General features: G+C 36.2%; 1 long non-coding RNA gene across 1 annotated transcript in view; it reads left to right on the top strand.

Annotated features, from left to right (window-relative positions):
* Window positions 1–22,851, top strand: part of LOC110397610 — a 39,260-nt gene extending 16,409 nt beyond the window's left edge. The window contains exons 2-4 of the long non-coding RNA XR_002437887.1: window positions 5,541–5,908; window positions 6,675–6,849; window positions 21,800–22,851. This is a non-coding gene — a long non-coding RNA (uncharacterized LOC110397610). The remainder of the gene's footprint in view (window positions 1–5,540; window positions 5,909–6,674; window positions 6,850–21,799) is intronic.

Raw genomic sequence — 23,535 nt, 5'->3', positions numbered from 1 at the left:
CTGTCCACCTGACACAGACTGCCATAGCCAGGAAAAAGCAGAGGCAGCCTTTCTCAATGCTATTCTGTCACACCCTTCTAAAACCAAACAGCATAAAATAGAGGCTAAACAATGAACAAAACACTCTGCTTTGTCATAGAATCATAGAATCCTTTGAGTTGGAAGGGATCCTTAAAGTCCATCTAGTCCAGCTCCCCTGCAATGAACAGGGACACCTACAGCTCCATCAGGAGCTTAGAACCCCATCCAGCCTGACCTTCAGTGTCTCCAAGGACCGGGCATCCACCACCTCTCTGGGCAGCCTGTGCCAGTGCCACAGCACCCTTATTATAAAAAACTCCTTCCTTATATCCAGTCTAAATCTCTCTTCTTTTAGTTTGAAACCATTTCCCCTTGTCCTAACACAACAGATCCTGCTGAAGAGTTTGTACCCTTCTTTTTTTATAGCCCCCCCTTAACAAGCCCCCCTTGTGATCTGTCATGACGATGAGAAGCAGAAATAGGAAGCACTCTGTGCTCCCTGCAAAGTTTTTTCTAGCTTCCAGGTTCAGCAGTGCACCCTGACCATTTTCCCACCTTGGGTGTGTCCTGGATGAGACCTAGGTTCATCAGTTCTCGTTAGGCCTCAGTTTCTGATGAGAGCTGATTCAGAAAGGTCCAGGTTTATGCTCATATTCTGGAGTCTGGATTACAATACCATAGTCCAGAACAAGAGAGATATAAATATATTCATATTATCACAGAATCATAGAATGGCTTGGGCTGGAAGGGACCTCAAATGTCATAGAGTTCCAGCCCCTGTGCTATGGCCAGGTCTGCCAGCCACTAAATCAGGTACCACATCAGGCTGCACAGGGCCCCATCCAGCCTGGCAGCCTGTGCCAGGGCCTCACCACCATCTCAGTGAAAAATTTCCCCCAACATCCAATCTAAACCTCCCCTCTTTTAGTATAAACCATTCCCCCTTGTCCTATCACTATCAGACCATGTAAAAAGTTGATTTCCCTCCTGCAAATTATGCAATACAGAAAAGAACAAACGGATAGATGTTACAAACATAATTAAAATGTGTCCACCTCCTCGTCTCACCCCTCTAGTTACTCTCAAAACTGTTGTCAAATAATTATCTACCCAGCTTCTAATCCTGCTAACTGTTGTCATAGCATCTGAGTGTCTCCTAAGATTAAAAAAAAAAACCACAAAATTAATTCCAATCTGTGCAGATAAAAACAGAGCATAACATTAGAAAGATTCTACTGCAGGAAAGCTCAGTGAAAGATGAGCTGTTAATTAATGTAGGTTTTTGTAGGGTGGTGACATACTGTACAGAGAGCTGTGGGTGCCCCATATCTGGAGGTGCTCAAGGTCAGGTTGGATGGGACTTGGGCAGCCTGATCTGATGGGAAGCACCCAGCCCATGGCAGGGGGGTAAAACTAGATGATCTTTGAGGTCCCTTACAACCCAAGACATTCTATGATTCTGTTATTGTATAATATTATTTTATACAAGTCATCAGGACTCTAAGTTTTCCCTGAAAGTCAAAGGGAGAGAAAGCATGCACATTAAGACATCCTTTCACTAAGGAAGAAAGCAGAAAAAAACTCTAGACACCCAATAAAAACCTCTTAAGGTCTTAGAATAAAAATAAAACATAACCCAAATACAAAGAAGTAATTTTTTTTTGTCTAAAATCCGTACAGATTTTTCTTGTTGAGATACTAATTTGTGACTGCATTCGATTAATTTAGTTGTTTTCAGTATCTGTTGTTTACTTCCTTTATTTTTCACTCTGATGAAATGTTTCAGGGCATGAAAAGACTATTAAGGCAATGGCTGGTGTACCTCCTCTCACTGCCAGCATTCTTCAGTAATGTTCATTTGTATTTATCACTTAAGTATGTCAGCATGACCAGAGTACTAGAAAAAAAGGGAGGAAAGATAGCTTAGAAAATCCTGGACACCTGCAGATTTCACATCTCATGGGCTGGTGTTTATTTACATGTACAATGATGAAAGAAGTTCATTTTTTCATATTTTGGAAAAAATGAAACATTTAGGTTAGAAATCTCAGTTCACAGAGCACCTGTCATGCATCCATAACATATCTCTGTAACATATGAGTGACAAAGGTTAATTCATTTAAAAGAACGAAACAGCAGTTAGTGAATTAAGTAAATCCAGGAGACCTTTGAAGTATTTACCTGACTGAAACTCTAATTCTTTAAAATTTTAATCTTTCTTTTATTACAAGGAACTGAATTTAATTTCAAAAAATCCTTTTACTTTACCCATATGCTTAGAATCCTTAAAATAAGAGATTTCTTCTTTTATTTTCTCATCGTGTGGAAAATTCATGAAAATGAGAGTGCAATGCAGTGGATGGAAAATTATTGCTTTCTCTCATAAAACTGGGGAAGAGATGTTCTAAATATTTATTAAAACAATCCCAGAATGTAGCAATTTTTACAAAGTCAGGCAGATGCTATGTATTTTGTTTTGTTAAGTTGGCTAATCTTCCATAAATCAAGTTACTTTCTTCTCAAATTAGTTTTAGTTGTTTCTATGCAGCTTTTCAGTGAGCTACTACAAAGCAATCTTATCATACTTTTCAGATGACCAAACGTTTGCTAACAGTGTGCTTTTCAGGCCAGGACATCTACATTCTCCAGCTTTGCAGAGAGGAATCCAATTACTTAATAGGGCTGTCACGTGGCTTTGATTCTAGCAATCACCAAGTGAGTCTACACCAACATTTTACCCCAGCTCTAAACTTTTGAAGCAAATTTCTTGATCATTCCCATTTACTGTGCTTTCACTTGTACAGACTGGTGTTGGAGCCTCACACAAACTGGATTTTGGAAAGAAAGTAGTCAGGAGGTGAGCTTTAGCAAGTGTTCAGTCTACAGGATAAGCCTATAAACTAGCCTGGCATTAAAGCCCCCTAAAATACCAGATATTTAGTATAGACGTAGTTTCCAAATAGACTTAGACCTAACAAGATGCAGAACCCAATTCTGAGGTGTTTTAGGCACTTAAAAGTCACAAAAAATACACATAGGAGTTAAGGATGTGATCCTCTTCGGGACTTAAGAAAATTTCATTAATTGCTTATCTGCATCTTTGACTGTCTAATCTTTTGAAATCCGAGCATCATATTTCAGTGCTGCAGTCCCAGTTTCTTAAAATGGGGATAAATAATAATACCCAGTTTGACAGAGTATGATGAGGATAAAAATATTAAAAATTGTGAGCTGCTCAAATCGTAGAATAAGAGGTTTGTATAAGACTGTGACACAGATTGCTTTCATATCACAGATCAAGGTTAAACAAAGGCTAAAGCTCTGCATGCATGATTTGCAAATGCAGTTATGCTAATAGTATGATGATCTTAATTAGATGATCAGCTGCATATCTGACTTTTGATAATAAGTCCTAATGTGACTTGCTAATCAATGTCAGATATGGGAATAGAATGTAGAATTTCTGACTTGTGAATCCATGCACTAATTGCTAAACCAGACTGCCTCTCTAATGTCACCCTTCATTTCAAAATGCTCCATCTACTGCTTGTACTCATACTATGTGGTATTTGAACAGCTCTTTGTAGATTCACAGACTGTTAAGACCAGAAGAATCCACTGCAAATATATTATCCAACTTCTAAATAATATAGACCAAAGAATTTCTTACTATCTCATACTGGGACACATTACTATTTTTTCTTTTCTCCAGAAATTAATGTTGTCTGTCTTCATTTTTTACTGGGCTACAGGAGACTTTCTTCAATGGCATCTAATTTTGATTTCGAGATTCCAAATGATGATCAATTTGTCACTTTCTATGAGAAGAACTGTCAATTCTTAATTGCCTTCAACATAGGGAGATGCTAAAAAATAAGGTCAAGTTCATCCTGCTTCTGAAAGTCACATTTAATTGCCTGTTTAGGTATTTCTGATTTCTGCTTTCAGCCATGGTTATGTCTTGTTATACATTTCACTACTAAATAAAAGATTTCTATGTATCAGATCATGGAAGAGAATATGAAAGAAAATTAATCACTGTAATCACATTGCATAATCCACTGTGGGAAATAGTTCAGATAGATAAAAAAGTATAATTATTTTAGCTTCAAATATATTTTTCTATATGACTGTATTTTATTTATCCATATTATAGACAAATCTTACAAAGAAACTACTAGTAAAAAAAATAAATAAATACATCAATAAATAAATTAAACTATTATTGTATTTAAATATAAGGAAGAAGTTTTTTACAATAAGGGTGCTGAGGCACTGGCACAGATTCCCAGAGAGGTGGTGGATGCCCTGTCCTTGGAGACACTGAAGATCAGGCTGGATGGGGCTCTGAGCACCTGATGGAGCTGCAGGTGTCCCTGTTCATTGCAGGGGAGTTGGACCAGATGGCCTTTAAGGGTTCCTTCCAACTCAAATGATTCTATGATTCAATGATAAGAAGTAAAAGTAAGGATTTTAAAGTGAAACTGAAAGATTTGCCTGTATTGAGTGTTGTCTCAGATGGATAATCCTTGTATTCTATACCTGAATATCAAGGGAGGAAAAAGAGACAAGAAGCACTTTCTTCTTCCTGAAATCACAGTGTGCAGTCGTCAGCTGCTTCTTTTGGTTTTGTCAGCACATCAGAAAACCATCTTAGCAACTGGGATTCCCATTAATTAGCTCACTGGAATAAATACAGCTGTCAAAGCAAGAAAAGGATATTGTGAATTTTCCACACACAATAAATCATTGCCCCTCCAATGGATGAATGTTAGAATTAATCAAACTGAAGAAGTACATGAAGCTGTTGTGACAAAAAAGTAACAAATTTTATGGTAGTACACTGATTCAATCTGTTTATATAGAAGTACTACATGAAAAGCTACCAAAATTTTATACAAATATGACGTGTATAAAATTGCTACACATAGAAAATTTTCATCTAAAACTGAATAAACACTTAAACTACAGAAAAAGATCCAGAAGAAAGTACTTTCCCTTTGCCATGCAGAATATCACATCCAATAGTATATGTGCTATAGTTCATGAAAAAAAAAAACTGTTATACCTGTATTTAACTTCTGCTAACTGAGATGTTAATAGATTGTGGCCTAATTGTTACATGATACGTTGTTCTTTATCTTACGCATCGATTTACTGCAGGGAGGGGGAAATCGGCAAGATGTTTCTCATTAAAAAAGTGCACATTTTCTGCTGCAGCTGCAGCTTTGGCTTCATTTCATAGTTTTGAGCTCTCAAAGGGCATAGAAAGGAACAGTAACAGCCACCATGGCCCAAACTTATCACCTCCTAAATAGAAAATGGAAAATGTAGACAGGAAGCAAATGTTATGTGATTTCTCCTCCAGTAAGGAATTTTTGCTAGAGAGAAGTACACATAGAAAAGTACACAAAAGTTGCATAGTTAAGCCATTGCTAATGTACCAAATTCCACAAAAGAAAATAAAACACTTTGCACTACTTTTGGAAATGTCTAATTTTCTTTTTGTCCCTTCATAGAACGCATTTCTGACCTGCTTCCTTTACACCAGGAGAGCCTGGGTGATGCTGTCCCACAGAAGTATGAGCAGAGGTTCACCTCCCAGCGAGTTAGAAATCAGCCGTTTACTTCTTTTGAAAATACACCCACCTACAGCCATGCCATACCATGTAGATACCAGCAATGTCCATACTGTGGAATAACATCAGAACATTCGTTTATCAGAAACTTTCAAATCCTCACCTTTGCTCTGCTCCATTCCTCCTGGGACCGGTGGAACAGAACCAGACAGTCCGAAAGCTGCCGGTCCTGCGAGCCTGAACAAAACGTTGATTTGTAAAGCAAAAACAACTGGCAAAAGAAGATATCTGTCGGGGAGCTCTGAAAAGTAAGGGGAGGGAAAGTTTCTGCCTTTCTTTTCTAGAATACAAGATTTCTTTTTTTGCATTTTTTCCTAATTAAATCAGATGAAAGAAAATGAATGTTAAAAACCTGTCCTAACAAAATGCTACAAACACAGGGCTGGAAACGGAAAAGAATGGAGATCTGAAGTATGTTCCTAATATTTACAAGGTTAGAAATAAAGCATACTTCAAAATGCTTATGTCAGAACACATGAAAAAGATCGTTAATCTCAAAATGCTACCTTATAGAAAATCCTTAGGAGGCAGTAAAATTTCTGCAGGAATTAAACAGAATGATTTCATGTATAACTAAAATTCTGAAACCATTGCTTATTTACCCAATTTGACCTTGGTACTTAGTGCTAACAAAAGACGTAATATCTCCTTTGTCCACCCATTATAAACACACATCAAATATTGCGGAGGGAGCATCTGGTTTTAAGAGGCACTTACTTTGGAATGACAGACTCAGACATGTAATGAACTGAAGTGATACATTTTCATTTCTATTACTGGTCTTCACAATTATCATCAGCATCTCTATAGTGTGTTTTTCCTATTCTGCCAAACAAACCATATTTCTGTTAATTATATGGCTAAATTAGTCATTCCAAACTTAATACCTCCTACAGCCATCAGCAGATGTTCCCTTTATAATCGTTGATGTCATTCTGCAAATGATTGAAAAGGAGACATGAAATGGAGTGCTCTATAAATGCTAACTTTGGCCTTCCTCTTATCTAACTTTAGCTCCCTCACAGCATAGCATCTGGCCTGCCTCGAACTGGCTGTTTCTGTAGACAGTGATAGTTCCAAAAGGAAACATCCTGCTCAAAAATACACAGAAGGAACAATCTCATCACATGCTACATTGCCTATAGAAGCAGCTTATTTAATCCAGGTGAAACTTTGAACCACCAAACAGGTAAGAATGATGTTGTCTTTTAGCAAAATATTTGGGCAGATTTGGATCTGATCTTATATTTCATTCGGATCAGAAGCTTGTCCAATCTTACTAGGAGAAAAGGCGTAAGTAAAGCTGCCCTCATTCACTTGCACAGAATAGCTTCCCAATAAAGTTCCACAGACACATGAGATCAGAGAGGAATATTGTCAGGCTGCTGATGCTTATTCTGAAGTTAAAATCAGCCATAATAAAGTCATCTTGCTTATGAGGTCAATATAAATATTTAATACAATTCTTCTAAAATGTGGGGGGCACAAATGAAGCAGAAAGGCAGTAGAGGGAGAAGGGTTTTTGTTGGCTTTTTAGTTGCGTCTTTAAGAATACCATATCTGTTCTTCTGACTTCCTTGCTGCTTTGTCAATCTGCACGACAATTTACTACGCAATGAGTCTGCAGGAGAAAAAAAAAAAAATAGTGTTTTCCGTCTAAATAGCTATCAGCATGTCTTTTCACTATAAATCCTAGTGAGATCCCTGGTGGTGGCATAAATGTTAACAAACACAGAAAGTGATATGGAATAGCTCCATTTCCCCAGCATATTAAAACTACAGTCGTCAGCATTTAATGTCTCTGATATCCTTAACCCCCTACAAGTTGTAGAATTAGCTAAAGCTTTGCCTCCAGGTATCCCATCAGGATGCTCCAGTACAGAGATTTACATTCATTGTAACTCTCTAGGAGTAAAATATCTTTTTTGACATACTTAATGCGTCATAATAACTGCAAATTTATTGTATCAGGCATTAACCATTTTCTCCTTCATACATGCCTGGAGCAAGGAGGCAACATCACTATTACCATAAGTATGCTACACTGAATGAACAAATACGTAGAAGCTCTACTGCATGCCTCAATAATTTACATTATTTTTAAATGATATAATTTTAAAATATGTTCTTTTTAGAGTCATAAATGAGAATAGAACAGATGGTTAGAGCTTAAGTTAGACTAATTTGTCTATTAAAATACACTGCATTGCCAGCGAGTCTTCATTATAACAGCAACTCATTACAAGGGAGTTGTAATTTATTGGGTAGACTGAAAGGTATTGGACCTTTAGGAAAAGTTTACAATCTTAGAGGACTCAGTGGGAGAAGTGAACACAGATGAGTTTTTTAGTATAAGATTTTTGAGCGGAAAAAAAAGAAAAGCAAGAAAAATTTGCGCTAAGATTTATGGTCTTTCAGACTTCCCAGCATTACTGGATAGAAGGGATATTCACATGCACAAAAGAAAAGGGCCCTCTTAATATAATCTAACCATGAATTTCTTAGTGTGCACTGAATTTTAGCTGTTTATCAGTGTAAAAAATTACCCTTTCACATTATAACAATGAAGACGTTTTTAAAAGTAATTACTCAGGAGCATATTGAATAAGCATATGATGCATATTGGAATTCATTGTTGTATTGTTCCCTGTGTTAAAAACTTATTTTAAAAGTGTTTGGGTTTTTTTAATACAAAAGCCCAATAAAGCTGTTAATGTTTTCAGATAACATTAGTATCAATTTTATGTTAATTATATATCTTTAGGGAAAAGGAATGAGTCACGGGGAGGCAAAAAGCATACATGGGTTATAATAAATTAAGCTAATCCAAGCTAAATATGACATGAGAGAATTTAAGGGATTCTCTAAAATGAGAACCATTATCACACACTCCTGGCTAGTTTTATATTCTCCACCTTGTTAAAGTATACTACATGGTAAAACAATGTAAACTACTCTTATATTAATGTGTTTTATTTGATATAAATGAAACATTCTGGTTTCCAAAATAACTGCATAAATTAAAGCTTTGCCCAGTTTAGCTCACACATGAATATTACTAGCATGAAATATTAAAAACAAAAAATCCATCCTACAAGGCTAGATCAGCTTTTAAACAAGACACTAACTAAATTTCACATAATAGTAGTTTCAGTTGGTAACAAGAACCTCAGCTTCTGGTTTGTATAAAACTAGACAAAGCATTAGAGAATGGAACAAGCAAGATAATATTGTACGATTTGCCCTTCTCAGATTACAATGAAACTTGCAAAACACACATCTTCTCAAGCCTGCACTGAAACTTGAATATGTGCCTGATATTCCTCATAGTTCCTATCTCATTTACAAACTGCATTTTATAAATATTAGTAGATACATTTTATCTTTTTGTTAAATATCCAACCAATTACTGAAGTGTAAGTTATGAGTGATGACATTTGCTACTACAGTAAAAGAAATCATTTGCAAAATTTTGTATGTGCTATGGACTTTTAATTTTTTAGCAGAAATGGTCAAATAAATGCAAGCAATCACTTGAACCTGAGTAATGAAGAAAAAAGTCAGTTTCAGATTGTTAGGAATAAAATTTCAAGACAGTTCTTGTTATGAACAAACTATTTTACTAAGATAATAGTAAATGATTATGCTATACATCTTCTTTGTAGTACATCAAAATATTAGCTTTAAATAATCCATTTTGTTGTGGTAAGAAGTCTTATGAAGGTCAATTCACTCTACAAGGATATATCTTGCTCCTCTAGTCCCATCACTTGCACAAAGATCTTCTGCATGGTGACGCGTGTATGGGTGCCTTTAAATGAAATACACACATTTATATATGCGCTTGTAGAATATATGCTTCTACAGATACTTAAGGACTAAATTCAGGTAATATTTTCAAGAAGTAATCTTGCAATAACTGAAGAATTCAAGTTGTGTGATGGACAATAAGCTCTAGTTCTAGCTATTCTAATATTCTCCAAGATTTCAACACCTATAAAAAGTCTTTGTATGTTATCATTTTCAAGATGGGTCACAGTGCTCCTTTAATAGTCTCACTAAACATCATAATGGCAATTAGTATGTCTCTCTACCTTCATGAGAGATTCTTTCTAGATTGAGAATAATTTTGGATGATTGTCAAACATTGCTTGCTAATATTCAGTTGAGTGTCTTCAATGATACATTCGGATCCTGTGCTTTCCCATATTAGAATTCAATTTCTGTAAAAAGGTTCTCTATATAAGAAGAAATAATCAGCATGCAGTTTATTAGACTACTTCTAAAAATAATGAAAATATTATCAATACTGCTTAATAAGATTCCTGAAAAATATATTTTGTGAAACAAATCTAATACCATTCTATAACAAGAAAAAATCTGGTCAAAAATTTAACTGTGTTAACACTGAATGCATTTAGACTTATTTCAGATATACACCTGCCTTCAATTAATGTCTTCGAGGCACACTGAGATCCTCAGATGAGAAAGACTTATTTCACATTGACACTATCTCACAAACTGCAGAATTCCCAAAGGAAAGCTATAATTCTCTGGCAGCCCAAAATATGTTATTGGATTTATTATACCGTCTGCAGTGAAAATCTTGGCAGTGTGGCTTCAGGGAGGGGTGCAAGGATGGGCTTTGGATGTCCTGGTATTAAAAATGTGATGTTGTGAATGGATACGAAAACAAAGCTGTTTGTTTACCCATTAAGTTAATTCCTCTCCTATAACATAGCTTCTTATGTATTCCTGTCTTCCAAAGATACCTAGAAATAAATCCAAATACAGACAGGTTCTGAAGGATGGGAGTGGAAATCCCCTCTTCTCGTTTGGCCTCCATGGAAGTTGAAATGTGTTAAGGCTACTAACTATGGATATTGGAAATGCAGAGCTCACAAGTAAATGTAAATGAAGTGCTCTATTCTTTTATCTAAAGAACACAGAGACACAATAATACAGAACAGTACCATCAATTGTTTATGTATGTAATAATATGTGTGCATGTGTATTTAGAAAGGTTTCAGAGAGTGGAAAATTTTCACCTAGCCAAAGCAGAGATTTTTTGTTTGAATAGCAAATATGATTTACTTTCAAAATCTCTTAGAAAATAGTCAGACTACTGTCTCATAAAAATCATCTGAATGCATGACCAGTAAAGCGTTCAGTTAGTCAAATATTACTTTCCCAGTGCTAACCAATTTCAAATTTCGACAATTATTTCCAACCCTCTGCCCAGGACCAGTGATATTTCCTAGACATTTCTGTGTTTTAATAGAATTCCAGCTGCTGGTCTTGTGATGAATTGCTCCAAATTTGGGTGAACTGAATTTGAATCTCTGCACTTGACTTTCATCTCTAGAGTGGTGGTACACATGACCTGATGTTTTGATTAATCTTGCCAGTCTGAAAACATGCATAGCATGGACAAAAGATGGCAAGCCTCTGGAGACTGAAGTATTGCTTTGACACATCCTTAATACAGAATCAGACAGATAGAACATCTACTGCCTTGTTACCAATAATAAGACAAAGCCTTATTTGATGCTTAATTACTTATCGATCGGTTGAGAAATGGGCCACCAACTTCTGAGTAAGCACAATGTCATGGTGAAGACATAAACTTTATCAACCTCTGAATGAGAAATGCTTCTCATTGGTTTATTTGACCAAAGTTAGCTGTATGTACAGTACATTATGCACAGTATTAAAGAGGATGTGCTTGGTCAGGAGAGACCTGGTTGTCATAACCTGTCCATACACACTGAATCAAAAAGAGCTCTCAGGAAGAAGAAGAAGCTTTCTGCTTCCCTGGGGACAAATGACCACAGTGGAGAATATTTTTAATTGAAGGTAGAGAGAAGCAGGAAAGTCAGAGATTGTAGCCTTGAAGGCGTTGTAGAGGAGGAGGATCTTCCCACATCTGCGAGCAGACCCAGACTGCTCAAAGTTGATGCAAAGTTTTTCTGAGAAAAACAAAACTGTTGAAATAAATAGTATTCAACCCAAATTGTTCTAACTTTTGGACACTCTGTATTCTCCCAGAACAGGTATTTATCAAGTCCCATAAATAGAGTGTGCAGGGTTAGTAGTGCCCATGACTAAAATCTCATGTGTCATTTGATATGTAACTGGTACATTTTTGCCATAGTAAAAGGAAAGGAAACGTTCCAGGTCTTATTCTGCTTCATATTATTTTTAAGAAACATTAATGCAAAGGAGAAAAATTGTACAGCCTCCTTAAATTCCAATCAAAGGAAAAATGATCCAAAAAAGATCCAATGTTTTCAGTTTCAAGGTGCATTATTCTTTCAGAGTAAGAGTAACAGAGTGCCCAACACTTCTCAAGATACTGTTTTTCTGACAGGAAAAAAGCTATCTTAATACATAGATAAACTTGGAAGAGAAAAACTTCAGCACTGGGATTAGATGAAATCTTTGCTTGCAATGAGTAGTAGGGTATGAACAAAGTACTCTTTTGCCAAAAAGATAATCATCTGTGTAAATAAAAGTGAGAGAACAACTAGTAGTGGTTCTGAAGAACTAATAGTTCTTCAGAAATAAAGCTTAGGAGTTATTACAGGATACAAACCATACGAGAGTCAATATTACATAATTGCAAAAATAAACTAAGCGTAATCTTAGAACACATAAATGTACATAAAAGAACTAACCTATTCCCTACCACTCACTGCAAAGGCATCACCAGGTGTACTATATACCTTTTAGACACATAAGTCCAAGAATGATACTGATTGGCAAGAGTGCGTGGTTATGTGCATCCTGATGTCCCACTACATCTAATTCCCGAAATAACCATTTGGCCTTAGTTTGACTGTTTGCAGAGCTACACTGATATTTTCCTAGGGACTTTGTGCCCAAAACTAAAGAAAGCATAGCTAATATATTACATACGCTAGTTGTCTTCTGAGCACAGTTATCTATAATGGACTGAAGAACTCTGAGGGAACAGAAACTCAATGTATTTTCCACAATAGCATTCTGCAGTTCTTGACTTGTAAATTATCTGTCTATGCAGCTCACCAAAATATTTGTCCTGCAGATAAGAACACACCTTTGACAGCAATTGCCATTTGCTCTTCTCACAGAATCAATGATTTTTCCTCAGTACCTTGCAATACTAACAGTTCATGAACAGCATCCAGATTTACACTAAGCTTGCCAAAAAATTATTCAAGAAAAGATCATCATAACAACAGATCCAATTCAAGTATTTCTAAACCTCTTTGCTTAGCTGGGTCTCAAGGTCAAGAAACAAACATTCAAGTTCATGAAAAGTCTGGGCAGAAGAGCACTGTGGGACTGAAGGTCAGCAAGTGCTTATCTCCTGCGAGACATGAGCCAAAGAGCCACAAGTCTCTCTATTCTGATTCAATTCCATCTTTCTTGAATTCTTATAATCAGGCTCAAGCCTATCTTTTTTACATCCCCAGATACAGTATTCTTGCCCACTGGCAAATTTCAGACATTATCTCAGCTTTTCAGATGACATTTCCACAGATTATCATGCTGAAAAGCCTTCAAGTTGTAGTGTTCATGGTCTCTCATGTGGATATCATCCAACAGTTAATCCCTTCTTACAGCCTCTGAGGAATTCAAAATATCAATAGAATAGCCTGGAGCAGGTTCTGGAAAATTTCTCAAGTCCCTGTAAAAAAAGAAACCTCCATCACACCATCAGCAGTTCTTCCTGTTGAATAATGGTATTTATTTCAGCAAATGGAAATGAAAAAAAAAATTAAAAAATAAAACCTAATTAATGTATAATCTTACGTTGATGAATATCCTAAAAAGTCTAATGATTGAAAATCTAGATAAATGTTTTATTTACAACAGGGTTAGAACTTCAGCTCTCAGTCCAGTCACAAAAAGACTGACTTCCAGTTGCCTCCTCCTAAGACTAAGACTAAGACTTCTCCAGATTAGTTAATTTATTTCCTTTTATATACTGCATTCTCTGTCTTCTTTGAAGTGTTTGATACATTGTTGGGACTAGAGTTTACCGGAATGTAGAAGATGCAATGCCTATTGACACTGCATATATTTAATCATCAAAATTCTCAAAAACTGATGGTCTTTAAAGGGTTTCATGTCTGTGCTATAATCAGTAGGAGTGACATACTTCACACCTTCGAGCCGTTTGTTGTTGCCCAAGCAGTAGTTCCTTATATACCTGTATGAAGCCTAGTGATACCCAAGACTCTTCCTGGGCCTTTCTCAGACCCTCTGGCTGAATGTCTCTGTTCTCCAGTGGTTTTCAGTCTTTCAGAGTCATTATGAAGTATTGATAACATTATTTCATGATGCATTGCACTCTCCAGGTCCCACCCTACACTGTCTTTCCACCGTAAGTGGCAATCTTGGGTAACTTCTTTTCTCCTTGTAGTACAGAAGTTTGAAAAGCATATATGACAACTACTCATACACAATATTGGTGTTTTTTAAGGTATTTTTCTAGTAAGATAAGATTTTTTCCCAAACTATAAAATTATTCCAGGTGAATTTTCTGATCATATTAAGGTATCTACTAGCAACAGCTTTGGTCTGCTAGTTTTAGGTGAATAGTTTTCCTAATTTGCCTTTGAATATTATACTTTCACTTCAATCATTCTGCAGGATAGTAGTTTTATAGAATTATATCATGGTAATTGTTTCTTTTTTCTTTAAATTGTCTGGGTTTTGGGCTCATGACCCTATACAGAGAACATTATCTTCTTTATTCATAGGTCTGAACTAAATCCAGAAAAGTTATTGGCCATGCCTATAAACCATCAGATTCTATTCATAACCATTTTTCCACTGATTTCCTCAGTAATCTATAGAGGCTTTTCTAAATCCCTTAGAACTCAATGTATCTTAGCTGTAAGGGGTTTCACCCACCTCTTTGTAAGCTTTCAGATGTTACACTTTTGCTGACTTAGTGCTAGTCTGCTGTTACACCATAGTTCGAGTTACTACTCAACTGCAGCTATATCTTTCAGTATTCTGCCAAAAGACATAACATTGAAAAATGAACTTTTTCTTCCTAGTTTCACTGAAGAATATGTCTTTAGTCATAGGTAGACACTAGCGAATCTCTATTGAATGACTTTATGGCATTGAAAACTCTCAAACTACTTGTAAGATTTCTCATGAGTTCAAGACAGCTGCATTGAAAATTTCAAGGATCAAAATCAGTACTTTTTTGTAGGCGTATGTTTCCATCTGTTTTAACTACGGAAACATTAAAGACATTCTGTGTTCTTGTTGTTTTACAGACTATGTGAGAATCTATGTCTACCTTCACCTTGACTCCAGGTGTTCCGTTTCCTTGGTTTCCTTGTCTGTTGGTACATGGGCTTCTTACTAAGAGTCAGTATTTGTCCACTGGCTCCTAAATGAGTTTATTGTAGATGAACAACACTTGGCCTCATTTCTCCAGTCTAATGTTGCTTTTTACTGGTGCTCTTGGCATTACATTGCATCTGGGTCCATAAACCAGTGGCAACTGAATTTAATCATTGGTCTAAGAGCATAGTTGCAAACATAGAAATGAAATAAACAGGATTCTGTGAATCTTAATTCTTAGAGTCTCTTAGTGTTCTAAAGTCACACTGTGATCACTCTTTACTAGAAATTTTTATGGTGATAGTTACTTAGCTTTTTTCTTCTTGAGATAGCATGACTGTAAAGGATAAAAAGGTTATTTTCCCATGTATTGTGCTCTGCTGCCTAAAGGTTAAGCATTTTTCTTTATTCCTTTCTCCACATTGTTTTCCATGTAATGTGCAACATTAAAATTATGCCTGCATTTCAGGTCACTTGCTTCCCTTCTTGATTCTCTCAGTGTAAACTCTTGTATATTGAATTTATTATCCATGTCATTATGCTGCTATTAATGATAAATTTGATGCTAATTCACTGGCTTGGTCTTTTACCAGGCCTTTAATATTGGCCATTGTGTAATGACAATTTTGACATTTTGGATGACATCTCTTATGTACAATCCTATCTCTAGTGAAGTATTTTCAGTATATTCAAAGTTGACAAATTCTTTTTTTGGTATCTTGCACGTGGGTGCAAAGCCAGCATTTCTCCATACTCTTACTAGGAGTGTTTTGTTAAATAGATATGATCACAGATCCAATTCCAATAGAGCACTAAAGTCCAATTCCCAGCACTTTAGATACTTTTCCAAAAATTGTTGACGTATCCTTTTCACATTTTCCTTCATTTTCATGTCTTTATTTTATATGTCTTCATTGTCTTTGTACATGCACCAGTCCAGCTTCCCTGTTGTTTTCACACTCAGAGAAATATGATTTTATGTAGAAGGCTATCATTCACTGAGATCTGAGACTTTCTAGGATAACTCTTAGATTTGTTTCCAGTCTAATTTGTTTCTGTTTACCACTTCTTGCTACTTTGCCAATGTTTTTGCTAGATTGGGCATTTTCACAGTGCTTCGTTTTCTGTTTGCTAGCCAATAACATTAACATGTTAAATCTTTACACAACTGAAAATAAGTCTGATACAGGGTGACAGCTAAAAAATATGAATTCACTGAAATGAACTGCAATCAACCTACCACTATACTGTAAGGTGCATCAAGCACCATCAGGTCCACTTTTGCAGTCTCTTGAATATTTTCTTAATGTTTCTAATGTATTTGTCCAAGAGAACTTTTTCTCTTCCTATTGTAAGCAGATGCACTGAAATCCTTTAAAAACACTGTTTACCATAACCTTCTACATCAAAACCTTCTTCTCCATTACTTTCTGAAGAGGTTAAGAACTAATCTGATACTCTGAATGCTTACCATTCCTTTTCATACCTCCATTCAATCCAAATGTAGAATGTTAGTGGATGAACATATTAGAAGCATTTTTAGTAGGCAGGAATGTTGTTAAAGGAGACATTTCCCCTGAGAAATTTATTTATCTGGTTCCAGTTAGGGACTCGAACCAGGAGCCAGGATGTGATCTTCAACACTCAAGCACAAGAATTTTAAAAAGAGCAATTGCTTAAATTGTTCCAATTTTCAATCATTCCACTTCGAACTGCAGAATTGCCTAAAGCAGTCACCATCAGTGATTCCAGTAAGGAAAATGTAGCTCTAGCAGTCTCCAACACATGTCAAATACAACATAAATTGCAGAAGGCAGCCAATTTCACAAACCAGCTGAGATGCCCTTGTCCTTAGTCCAATAAGGTTACTTAGAATGTGTTTGCAATTTCATTTTTAACTCTGTTCTATTTTTTATAATAAACAACTTTTTAATGTTTAAAATTTGTGTTGGTTAGTAAAACTGGCTCTTTCCTGATCTTACATGTATTAGGCTTTTCATTTCTTTAAGTGTGGCACTCCCAAAAGCCAGGTTACTACACTCTGTACTGTTCTGCTTTCAACACAATATTCAGTAGGTTGTTTACCTACTGAATATTCATCCATTTTCTTGCACAGAAACTTGTATGTTTGATGATGATCATTTCCATTTGGGAATAGATATCTTCCTCTGGGCAAAATTAGTCACAGGCTCCTTAGCAGTCAGGAACAGAGAAGAGCCTATAGCAGTCTAGCATTTATACAGTGTCCAAACAAAAGACACATTTGTGTGGAAAAAGGAAAAGTTATCATCTCTCATTTCTCCAGTATAGACAGACTTTACTGAGGTCTGGGTTTTCTTTTTTTTTTGTCTTTTCTATCCTTTCGTCTGTTCAAAAAATATTTCGGTAAGACCATTAGGCTTAAGAAAGTTTATTCAGCATTACTGACTGGATAATAATGGAAAAATGTTTCAAGCTCCACTAAGAATAGAGTGAATCACAGAATCCTAGTATTACAAGATGGAAAGGACTTCTTAATTTGTGTGCTCCCTTCTTTTGATCAAGAGAGAAGTCTTTGTAAAGAGAGATCAGATTCTTGGATATTAATATTGAGCTGCTTAAACTGCAGTGCCTTTGAAAGCTTTTTTCATGACTGATATTAAAGAATCAAAGATCTTTTCTTCAACATCATCTCATATGGGCATTTTTTAGTAAAAAAAAAAAAAAAGGTGCCTTACCATCAAAAATTATATTTATGCTGCATCAGTAAATAAAAATCGGAATAGTTTTGCTATTAAGAGAAACGATATCTTAGCTTATCTACGCACTCCTTTTGCTGTGTAAGTGCAAAAATACAAAACAATGAAAATGAGTGAAACATTAAAGCAAAGCTTCTCTTTGTTTTTAGTTTTGTTTGGTACAGCTGAAGAGAAAGGTCTCAAACCCTTGTGCTCTTAGTTCTGTTAAGCAGATGTGTTCACTCATGATCTCCCACTTCAAAGGTTTTTCCTACAATATTTATTTATATACATTGCTGAAAAATTTCTAACCGCCTTGTACTTAGAGCTACTGCAAAATACATTTTTAAACATCATAGGAAAGACGAGATGAATCATTTTCAGTTTTGCTACTTCCAAAATAAGTCATAATGGCTTTAACAGTGAAAGAATCTCTGGATTACCTCTGGCAGGGGAAGGGTACAGAAGAGGGAAGATGCTAGTTTTTTTCTTTGTATTAACATCAGTGGAATCATCTGGAGCTCATCAAGGATAGGTCTGTTTCTAGTATAAGTATTTTGAAACATGCTTTATATACAGTATAGGAATACTTATTTGGAGCATTTTTCTTTCACCTCTACCTTATTAACTGAATAAATTAGACCCCTAACACTGTCACAGTTTCTTCCCTATAACTGTCATGTGCCTGTAACTTGTCTGTTCACAGATTCTTTCTTACAACATCTGTCAATATCAGTAGGCAACATAATTTCATATTTCATGATAAAATATTCTGCAAAGAAACAGAGCAATATAGTCAGCTGGAAACAGACAAAATACGTTTGCCTCATAAAACTGCCCTGTTGTTCAGATGCATCAGTTGATCCAAGATAAATGTTGGTATAAAGTATTTGAACCAAACTGTAGCCCATTGTGTACAAAATAAAAATAAACTTGTGGTGGGACAGTACCATAGTACTGGGAATCAGAATTATTAAATATTCTTCTAATCATATTGTTATGTTAGAATTTCTTTCTCAGAAAAATATCCCACCCAAATTGAGGATTTTGAAGGCTTTTTTGAAATCCTACAGAATTCACAGTACTGGAAGAAAGCAGATACTTTGCATTTGGTAGCCAGGGCTTCTCCATGACACAGTAACACGGATCATTCTGAAGCTACTCTCCTGTCCGCATCCCACATATCTGGCCCAAATTTTGATTTAGAGAAAACTTTAAAAAAAACAGAATTCCTACTCCTCATTACTCCATGAGGTTCAGAAGCATTCTTACCTCCGTTTCCCATTTGTCAATACCCAATTTTCCTGACAGTTTTATTGAACACATTGGACAGGTGATATATTGAGGAAGTGTTTTATCACCTTCTTCAAGAGAAAATATAAAGAATCTCCCCTAGAAAATTCTTATCTGCATATGTAGGTCATTAAGAACTTCCACTAGCTAACTATGAGCTATCCTAAATTATCCAACCATAAACATAAATAAAAAGGAACAAAAAATCCAAAATCAGTGCCATTACCAATGTCATTTTCAAGATCTGGAACTCGTAGTATAGCTGAGGTTGGAAGAGGCTTCTGGAGCTCATCTAGTCTAACTATCCAGCCCGAAGCACAGTCAGCTAGAGTAAGTTGCTTGGGGCTATGACCAGTCTGGTCTCAGTAATGGAGACTCTACAGCCTCCCTGGGCATTATGATCCTGAGTTCAACCAGTCTCACAGGAAAAAAGAAATTTCTTTCTTAATGTTTTTTTCTGTATTTCCATTTGTGCCCATTGTCTCTTTTTCAGCACAGAGGAGTCTGGTTCTGTCTTCTTTACATCCTCCCATCAGGTATCCACAGTGATAATTCCCTCTCAAGCTTTCTCAAGGACAAAGAAATCACCTTTCTCAGCCTCTCCTCATGTGTCAGATACTTCAATCCCTAATCATCTCTCTTAACATTTCCTGGACTCTAGCATGTCCATTTCTCTAGGGTACTGTGGAACGTGACCCTGCACTTTAGATGTGTCTCACCAGTGCTGAGTAGACTCAGGCTCAGCAGATTGGGGTGCTTTCTTAGACAGAGCATCCCAGTCCGTCATCCAAGGGCAGTAATATATTCTGCAGCTACAGATCTGCAGGTGGAGCAGGAACTCTTCTCCTGAGACCTGAAGTTCTCATCTTCCAGCCTTCACCACCATGCCAGTCTCCATTTCCCACTCTGATAAACACAGGGTGTTCTGCCTCTTCCTCCTTGACTGCAGTTTGGGGTTCAGACTTTTGCCTCTGCATGACCTCTGAGAAGATCTGATTGATCCTTTTCCTATTTCCATGGCTCATTTCCTTGGTTATATCTCCTACAGCAGTGTACAGCTCGTGTAGAAGGAGGCTTGTGATTTGTGCCTCTTACATCTCACACAAGGGTGTATAACATGTCAAGACAAAGATCTACTGCAGAATACAAATCTGCTGATTATGCTGCACATCACTTAATGACAACAGGATCTCCACGATGTTGCAATTTCAAATGCATGTGTTCACTCACAAGACCAAAATAGTACTAAATTCAGATTACCTAACTAGCAGCATCGTCTAAAGAGATCACTCTCAGTCACAAGCAAACATCCCATGACCTAGCAAAAATTGCCAATCATTATTTTTGATACTATTTTTTTTAAACCAGCTGCCTTGATTGCCTGCAGACTTCCTCACAGTTGTTGCTGTTGCCTTCTCTGACCTCTGTTTATATAGTCTAGACGCTGGAGAATCACAGAATCATTAAGGTTGGAAAGGACCTCCAAGATCATCTAGTCCAACCACCAGCTCATCCTCAACATGCCCACTAACCATGTCCCGCAGTGCCACATTTGCACATTTCTTGAATACCTCCAGGGACAGTGTCCCGATGACCTCCCTGGGCAGCCTGTTCCAATGCATGGTCACTCTTTCTGATTTTTAGAAATTTTTCCTAATATCCAACCTGAGCTCTCCTGGTGCAACTTAAAGCCATTACCTCTTCTCCTATCAGTATGAATGTGAACAACTCGTAGGTTCAACTGTATTTTTATATTTTGTTGATTAGAAAAACCCATTATTTTATCAGTCACTGCAGTGTTGCTGACCTTAAGCACTCAAAAATTGTGAGCAAAACCATCCTGCAGTTCAGCTTAAAATGACGAAGTCTAAAAATATATGCATACGGACATTTCATTTCCTGGATTAAAGCCTTTAGGCCATATTGAGGTCAAATTTTAGAACTTTTTGTGCAAACAGGAAGACTATAAATATATCTGTTTTAACAAAAGTTTATCTATTGCCTTCCTTTCAAGCAAGTGGACAATGAGAATCATACTGGTGACTGTGATATTAAAAGCCATCAGTATTGCCATTTTCTTGGTAGGGTGAACAGTTTGTTGTTTTTTCCACAAGCTAATTTTTTTGCCAAGGTATGATCTGCAGATAATGTTAAACCAAGCTTTATTTATTTCAAATGTGATGAACATTAGATCATGTTCCAGAGATGGTGAAATAAACCCACAAATAGAATTTGTTTCAGAAAGAGGAGAAATGAAGTACACTTTATGGTGGTACCAATGTTTATCTATGGAAATGAGGCACAACAGTACAACCATTCAATGGCACAAAAGCTGAGACTGGTAAGAGAAGTAACAGGAAAAAAAATGAACTGGGACACAAATAGAGGAGTGTAGTTCATTTTAGAAAGTATTGCTAGTTAAATATTGGGACTACATTTCATTTTTCCACCATCTCAAACTCTAACCATCATCATTTGTTAATATAACTGGATAGTCAGGTTACATACTTGGATGTTTTTGGCAGTTTTGCCGTCTCAAGTACAGCTTTCACATGCTACATGGTCTCCCTACACTTGAATGATGATTAACCAAATGGATGCCATCCAATCAACAAATGGAAATGATTATGAATCCTTCAGGGATGTACACACACACATAATGATAGCTATGTTGCTTCTGTAAGGCCAATCTATTCTGAGTAAGAGCAAGATCATTATTTTTGTAAAGTGGGAATAGAATTAATGTGGTGCAAAATTTTTTTTCCTGCTTTGTTTCAGGATGTATGGATTCTTACCTGCAAATTCTCCTGGATGCTGTGTAGAGCACTAGACGTTCACTGGAAGAAATAGCAGGGCACTGTAGAAGAAGAGGAGTACATCATCAGAAAAAAATAATTGTAAAAATCATCACATATTCTTCAAGGACATCAGGGCAAATAGCTACAGATAAATATATGGATCTACCTATTAGTCTTATTAAATATTTTTGGGTATTTGGGAGTTTAATGGGATAAAAAGATAGAAAAGGTAAAAAATGAGTTTTTCATCTAATGCAAATAGTGCAGAAATAATGGAACTTTCCATTCACAGTTTTCCAACCAAATGCTGAAAAGGAGTATAACAACCACAGCAAATCAGTACGCCTTCAGCTACTGGCATTCTGATTATTCAGTGATTGTTATACTCTATCTGATCAAAATGGAGATAATTGCTAACAAAAATTTAGGGTCATCAGTAAAAAGGCTCAAACTTACAATGAAAATTCAGAACTGCAGACAGCAGCTGCAAGAAATTTCGTCTTCCTAGATATTTTGGACTTAATCTGAGCAAACATATACCTTAATTACAGGAGATAAAATACTATGAGACTTCTTCATTCCTCTCAAATACCACTTTGATTGAAATTATTTCTTAGAGGGTATCCCATGCTGCTCCTCTTAAATAACATCCAGCTCAGAGAACCACCAGGTATAAAGGAAAAAACAGTCTTTTTGAGCTAGAGCCACAAAATGATTTATGAGCTGCAATAATGAAGGATCATAAATCTAATTTTTTGTCCAAGCCACATTCACAACCCTGTATTAGGTGACCAGACTCTCAGAATAACGCCAGGGAAGTATTAGGCATCTCAGAATGAGATTCAAAACAGCCTACTCTCTGGAGAGGGAGCTATCTAGCATGAAGAAAGAAGGCCTACCTAAAAGCCCATCCAAAGCCTTGCCTACAGAAAGGTTCATTATGATCTTAGGGATCATTTTCTGAGCATAGTTGTTGCTGTCATTTCTCCTTAAAATAAGTAAATATATAAATAAAGAAGAGGTATTATTTTCTCTTTTTGTCTAACTGTTTATCTCTCTTTTTAACCCCTTTGTGATTAATCTCCTCAACCAGGATATGGAGGATACATGCTCAGATTTTCTCCTCTATCTAAGGACATTTCAAATCATATCTTATGGCCTCTCTTGAGAGCATCTTCAGCACAAGGCAGTTATAAATCAGTTACATTCTCCATAGGTTGAGAAATTCTACTGCAAAATAATAATAATAATAATAACAACAACAATAATAATAATTAAAAAAAAAAAACAGATCAAGAAGCATTGGAAGAGAAAAAAGAAAAAAAGTGAGAGTGAGTCTTCATCCTGGTCTTCAAGACCATCACAGGAAGGGGACATTGTCAGCTTCCAGTTTCAGTCCCTGTGTCAGAGCCTGTTTCTGCAAGCTCCATCCAGTGCTTAATCAGGTAGAATACATTCACTGTTATGAACCGTCAATACATTTGTCATTTAAACAAAGGATCCTTTCTGTTTTCGTTTTTTACCCATTTTCCATATTAAAAAAAAAAAAGACACACAATTACAGGAACATGTCACTTCTCTGAAGAAACAACATGCAAAATCCATGTGATTCATCTACATCACTCTTTATCATTGAGACGATATTTGAAATCAGGCAATAGAAATACCCATTAACAACTGACAGAATATAGCTCAGTTCCTACAATGGGAGCCAAC

The sequence above is a fragment of the Numida meleagris genome, chromosome 4 (genome assembly GCF_002078875.1).
Source record: "Numida meleagris isolate 19003 breed g44 Domestic line chromosome 4, NumMel1.0, whole genome shotgun sequence".
NCBI lineage: Eukaryota > Metazoa > Chordata > Aves > Galliformes > Numididae > Numida > Numida meleagris.
Note: the sequence above shows the minus strand (reverse complement) of the source record. Positions and strands in the feature narration are given on the sequence as shown.